This window comes from Narcine bancroftii, chromosome 1 (genome assembly GCF_036971445.1).
Source record: "Narcine bancroftii isolate sNarBan1 chromosome 1, sNarBan1.hap1, whole genome shotgun sequence".
Classification (NCBI taxonomy): Eukaryota; Metazoa; Chordata; class Chondrichthyes; order Torpediniformes; family Narcinidae; genus Narcine; species Narcine bancroftii.
The window spans coordinates 60,499,951-60,506,990 of NC_091469.1; the positions used below are offsets into that span (position 1 = coordinate 60,499,951).

The 7,040-nt window shown below is 46.1% G+C and overlaps 1 long non-coding RNA gene across 1 annotated transcript; it reads left to right on the forward strand.

Annotated features, from left to right (window-relative positions):
- Window positions 1-428: 428 nt before the first annotated feature.
- Window positions 429-1,480, forward strand: LOC138758732 (uncharacterized). The gene is made up of 2 exons (XR_011354408.1): window positions 429-676; window positions 1,306-1,480. It is a non-coding gene; the product is annotated as an uncharacterized lncRNA (long non-coding RNA).
- The last annotated feature ends 5,560 nt before the right edge of the window (window positions 1,481-7,040 follow it).

Consider the following 7,040-nt stretch of genomic DNA (forward strand, 5'->3'; position numbering starts at 1 on the left):
CTGGGTACTGTGTCTCTAGGCCACCTGTTGGCCGAGTGATGTACTGCAACATATCATCACATACTCCATGATAGAATGCAGCCCTACCAGAGTTGCTGGGTGTCCATGATGTTCTCTTGGGATGTTCTCTTCATACTTGAATTTTGGCCTCTAACCAGGCCTTCAGTTTAATAATTTGGAGTTAGATATTTAATCTAGTCTGCTTGAATATTAGCAATATCTATGACATCCTCATCAAAAAAAACTTTGTAGGAACAAAAATCTCATGATGATCTCCATGATGAATTCAAACTAACTCAGCAGCTGGAAGTAATGGTAATAATTGTTTTTTTTTATAAAGTAATATAATGAGCACTACAGCAGAGAGTGGAAGAATGACTCAGTATGACTGTAGTCAGGACTGCTTTTATTGCTCTCTGTGTCCTTGCTTATATAGCCCAGCTTCCCCCCACTGGGACCGGTTTTCCCGCCGTTGTCGGCAGAAATAACATCACTGGTGTGCCAGCCGCTGATTGGTTGGCATTCCCATCAGTGTTCACTGTTTCCTGCTGTGCAAGCTGTTGGCTGGGAAAAAAGGCCATTAGCCCATGTGGGCTTTGTGAGATCATCATGTTTGTCCTGCATTTTGTGTATTGGGTTGCCTCCCGGGTAGCGGGCCACTACAAGCTATTTCAAGGTATTCCATAAGTTAAGCGTTGGATCAATTGTTTTTGTAATATTTATTTTTTGATTTAGATCTACATAGTAACAAAACATTTGTAGATGACTTCAAACTTGTTTTGAGTGGCAGATGTATTTACAATATAGAGGTAAATCCTGGCTCTAGTTTCTTTAACATTACATTCAAAAATGTGTAAAATGAACAAAAACATTTGAAGAACAAAAGGCTTTGGAATATCACTCACATTTCAAGACATTGTAAGAAATTTCCCTGGGGTTTATGTTGTTTCCTTCCTTCTAATAATTTTTAATCCAATTTGCCATCTGTTTCCATACTTCGACACCTTAATGTGGGCAGTACGGTTGGCATAGTGGTTAGTACAACACCTTTGCAGCACCACTGATTGGGACCGGACCTGGGTTCGAATGTCTCAATGTTGGCTTTCTCCAGGGGCTCTGGTTTCCTCCTTCAAAATGTACTCGGGTGTAGGTTAATGGGGTGTAACTTGGAAGGTATGGACTAGTAAGGCTGAATTGCCTGTTACAGTGCTGTATGTCTAAATTTTAAAAAATAAATAAAATTTAATCTATCTGTCCTGTTCAAGGATTTTAAAAAGCATGTAACTCTCTCATTTACCATACCAGTGGTGGTGGAAGAGAGGATCAGTACCTTCAAGTTCCTGAGAGTTCACATACAGGAGGACCTCTCCTAGAGCCAGCTAATCGAGATAACCATGAAGGAACACCAATGCTTTTACTTTTAAAGACGTCTGAAGAGATTTGCCATGTCATTGAATATTCTATTAAACATTTGCAGATGTGTTGTGTAAAGTATACTGATTAGTTGCATTGTGGCCTAGTATGGAAACTTGAATGGTCAGAAATACAGTATTTTGCACAAGCTGAGCCAAGTCCCTCATGGGCAACAAACTCCCATCCATTGGATAGTCTTTTTTTTTTAATTTTATTTAAAATTTTTAACAAAACCAAAAAGAATACAAAATAATATAAAACTACCCCCTACTCCCCCCCCCCTCCAATCTATCCCACCCCCTACAACCCTTCTCCCTTTGGAGCTTATTTAAAAAAGCACAATAACATCAAATTATAACAGGTTGCTGTATGGTGTGCCATCCTTTTAGATCTTTCATCACACATCTAAACCCATACATTCCAAATACAAACTCCATATTTTAATAAAAAAAGAATAGTTATTTTGCAAATTATACATTATTTTCTCTAAATAAATACATGACTGAATTTCATTATGCCACCTTTGTATATTCAGTTCAACATAATTTTTCCAAGTTAGAGCTATACACGTTCTGGCCACCGCCAAACCTAAACAAATAAATGCAATTCGAGGTTTCTCCAAATGTAAATTTGCCATAATTGTATTCATATATCCCAATTAACATACCCATAGATCCACATATATATCTATTTAATGACTTTTTTCCAAAAAGGGTTTAACCTTTCTATATTCCCAAACCAAATGTAAAAAAAGTTCCTATCTGGTCGCCACATCGAAAACACAAATCTGACACACTAAATCCATACTTTTTCAATTTTTCCAGAGTTAAATATAATTGATGAAGAAAATTATAATTAACTGAACTATATTTTACATTAATTAATTCCATAACACTATTCAAACACATATCAGACCACTCCTCCACAGAAATAGGAATATATAAATCTTTCTCCCATTTATCCTTTATTTTAAATATATCATCTTTGTCTGTAATAACAAATACATGTCTGATACAAATGCCTTCTTTCCCCTATCTACAATTAATATCTCAAATTTCATTAATATGGTTTTGGTGATTGGATTAATAACTGAGTGTGGGTGTCCTGTCGGGTGCATGGTTTATTATTTAAGGTAATACCCACACTCCTGCTCGGCTCCGAATCATGGGTCCTCTACCGGCATCACCTACGGCTCCTAGAACGCTTCCACCAGCGTTGTCTCCGCTCCATCCTCAACATTCATTGGAGCGACTTCATCCCTAACATCGAAGTACTCGAGATGGCAGAGGCCGACAGCATCGAGTCCACGCTGCTGAAGATCCAGCTGAGCTGGGTGGGTCACGTCTCCAGAATGGAGGACCATCGCCTTCCCAAGATCGTGTTATATGGCGAGCTCTCCACTGGCCACCGTGACAGAGGTGCACCAAAGAAAAGGTACAAGGACTGCCTAAAGAAATCTCTTGGTGCCTGCCACATTGACCACCACCAGTGGGCTGATATTGCCTCAAACCGTACATCTTGGCGCCTCACAGTTCGGCGGGCAGCAACCTCCTTTGAAGAAGACCGCAGAGCCCACCTCACTGACAAAAGACAAAGGAGGAAAAACCCAACACCCAACCCCAACCAACCAATTTTCCCCTGCAACCGCTGCAACCGTGTCTGCCTGTCCCGCATCGGACTTGTCAGCCACAATCGAGCCTGCAGCTGACGTGGACATTTACCCCCTCCATAAATCTTCGTCCGCGAAGCCAAGCCAAAGAAGAAAGATTTCTCTATCAAAACATTCTAATAATAAATCCTGTACTTGATAATAAGCAAATAAAGTGTTTTATAATATACCAAATTTCACTCTAAGTCTATTAAATCAAAGAAATGTACCTACCTCAAAACAATCCTCCACTAGTCTCACTCCTTTTAATTCCCAATCCTTTAAATAGGGATTATTCATAGAAAATGGAATTAACTGATTGTGATAGAATGGTGTTTGAGCTGAAATCTGTCCTTTCGATCCTATAAACTGATTCCACTTATACCATATCCCCATCAAATGTTTCAAATCCGGCAGTGTATACCTTTGTAAAAGCAAAGGATTCTACTTGTATATAAAATGATGCATTGACCTTACCTGAATTTGATTTATCTCCACCTTCACCCACATCGGAGGTTGGTCAATATCAAACAACCTATTAATAAACTTTAATTGGCCTGGAGTGGCTTGCCAGCTATACTTCCAAATGGCTGAATCCATAATGGTCATTAATCCACCCGGGAATTTAAATTCTGACCCCAGGGTCCCTTTCCTACTTGTGGGTCACCTCATGCTGTCCTCATTGGTGAGCAGATACATAATAAACCATGCACCCGACAGGACCCCCACACGCAGTTATTAATCCAATCTCCAAAACCAGTCTCCCACTGCCACATGGTTCAGACTCCATCTGTGACCAGTCATAACTCTGAATCTCGCTCACAGCACCAATGGTTGTGTTGAAAAGAGTACGAGTTTCGGTGGGTTCACAGAAAGACGAGTCTGGACACAAGGTTTTGCAATCACACATAGCTTTTATTAACACACAACCATTTATAGAAGAGTGTGCGAAAATGTTAAGAGCATAGGAAAACATTAAACAGTACACAATTATTAACCCACACAGACGGTGCCGACATTGGTACACAATAAGCAAGGGTAATACACACCTGCCCCAGGGCCGGCGCTACCACTAGATGAACGATGCAGCTGCCTCGGGTGCAGACCTCAGAGGAGTGCTGTCAGGGTGGCCAGATCTTCTGTGCGTATGTGCCAAATATGCAACAGTGTCAGCTTCCCAGGATCCATTAGCTGGGCACGGCCATCTTTACTCTTGTGCTCATGCACGAGTGCCGGCAGGTGCATGCATGATGGATTTGAGCAACTCCGGAGCTGCAGAAGCCCAGAGCAAGGTGGGCACAGCTGCATCAGAAAGCAAATAGGCAACTATTCAGCGAGGGGCCAAACAAATCCAGTGCAAAAAAGATACTGGACTGGAAATGTAGAGCATCACAATATGTCCCACAACAGGGGCAAGCAAAATTTGCAGTGTTTGTAGAAAGCAACTTTTGATTTTTCTTACCCCCATGATTGGGAGGGGTCAGGGGGAAATTAAAGGAACTTGCACTGAAATCTAATTTCAAAAGTAACCCAGCCCTATTAATATTAATAACATATTCACTTGAACTGCAGTTTTCTTGTGGTGGTACACCATCGGCCTACTGCAGGGGGAAACCTCTGTACCTGCAGGAGTGGAAGGGGACAGGACAACACCTAGCCAGCTGTAAATCAGTCAGACTGAATGGATCAAGCCCCACCCGGTCAGGTGTCAATCACCCTCCGGGATATAAGCCTGCGCCGGCTTCACTCAGAGTTGCTGCAGCCACAGACAGCCTGACTCTGTGGAAGTCTTTGTGGATTAAAGTCTGTTGTACAGTCTTTACCTTGTGTGTGTCTGATTCTGGCTAACAGCGTACCACAATTTAATCCACAAATTTTCCCACGGCGGCTATGGAAAAACTCCTGTGAGCAGGGAGCCTTGAAGTTTCCCCATGCCACCCGGAAGCCCAGACATGCTTCTGGATCTGGCAGCATATGGTTGAGGCAATCATCGAGGTACACGAGGGCGACATCCTGGACTCCGATTGGAACAGATTGGTCCTACTCTGGTCAAAGCTGGGTCCCCGCGCCTTCCAGGTAACTAAATGTTGCTCCATGTAAAAGTGTGCAATCAACACGCTCGAGAACTTGTACAAGCCCCCCCATGAATGTGGTATGTGCAAGGTACTTCCTCAACACCCGAGCCCAGCAACCTGGGGAGACGGCTGAGACTTACCTGGGACACTTGCGAGAGGTGGCCCGACCATGTCTGGCTGAACCTGGCGTAGGTGTAGAGGAGGTTGAGAGGCTGATCCGGGAAGCCTTCGTCCGAGGGCTACACTCGAGGGCCATCCAGCAGAATCTGCTGGAAGACAACATCTAAGCCCTAACCAGGACTGTGGAAGTGGTCCAAACCCTGGAAACAGCAGCCTGTACGTCGAACCTTTCAATTCCAGGTTCCCCCAGGCTCCCTCATGGCACTCTCACACTGCAGCTGCAGCCCCAGGCTGAGCTGGGGAGGAGAAAGTCACTGTGGCAGGTGCACGGCACCCCTGTAAGTGCTGTGGGTCCTAGTGTGGGTCAGATCGACGTTCGCACCAAAACTGCCCAGCTAGGAACCAGTATTGTTCCTGATGTGGCAAGAAAGGCCACTTTGCAAAGGTGTGCTTCTCTAAACCTTCCGGCAGCTCAGTGGCCTTCTATGACATCCCCACCTTCCCCGCGGACCCCCCCACGTGCGCGTGCCAGGTGGTGCCATTGTCCCCGTGACAACTTCTCCCTTCCCTGACTTTGACCGCGCAACATCCGGCCCCACCAACGACCATCACCGCACGTGCCCTGAGCATCTGCACCAACCCCACCCTCGCCGCTCACTGAGAACTACAGCGACGCCACTTCCGGCTCATGGTGTGACGTCACTTCTGGCTGACATGATGTCACTGCCACCGGCTGTGATGACATCACTTCCACCGGCAGAGCAGACACAGCTGGGGAAGGAGGCCGGCTACGCAGTGGCCCCCCACGTGCCACTGCCATCTTGGGCCAGGCAACTCCCGATGACATTGAGAATGATGTGGACAACATGAGCGATGCTCCCCAAGTCTCCGAATGCCATCAGCTACCACACGCCTCACGCAGTGACTGACATCAATGTGGTCAACATGGGTGATGACCAGGCCACCCTACCGATGCTCCTCATGCCTGTGGAGGCCATCAGCTACCACACGCTGCACCTCACGACCGATGTTGTCGTGGTCAACATGGGTGATGACCAGGCTGCCCTATTGATGCTCCCTATCCCCCTGGAGAGCGACAACTCTGACTCCGAGAAGGTCCTGGCCGTCATCACGATGACCATGGACATTCCCCACGATCTTGGTCATTCGATGATGGACGTGCGAGTCAACAGGCAGGTAACAAAGTGCCTGTTGGACAGTAGCAGCACTGAGAGCTTCATTCACCCGAGTGTGGCCCACTCCCTAAGGTTAAAAGACCATCCCACCATCTGCTTCATAGCACTCGCCGCCAAGGATAAGACTGTTGGTACCCTTGGGCACTGCTCGGTTGATATAACGGTGGGAGGGGAGACTTACACAGGATTCAGGCTCCTGGTCATGCCCAAACACTGCATACCACTCCTGCTGGCCTGGATTTCCAGTGCCACCTGCAGAGTGTCACCCTTGCCTTCGGTGGGGGGGGGGGGGCAACCTCCACTCACATTGCACAGCATGCCAACTTACCAGCCCCAGTCAACCTGCGGCCTCTCCACACTGCACATCACCCCACTGGCACTCTTTCCACATCTTGAGCTAGGCTGCAAGCCGATCACTTCCAGAAGTAGATGCTATTGCACTGCAGACAGGGACTTCATCAAGGCAGAGGTGTGGCGACTCCTGGCGGAAGGCGTTTATAGAGCCCAGTCACAGCCCTTGGAGAGCCCAAGTCCTGGTGGTCAAAGGGGGAAGTAAGCTGAAGATGGTCATGGATTACAGCCAGACCA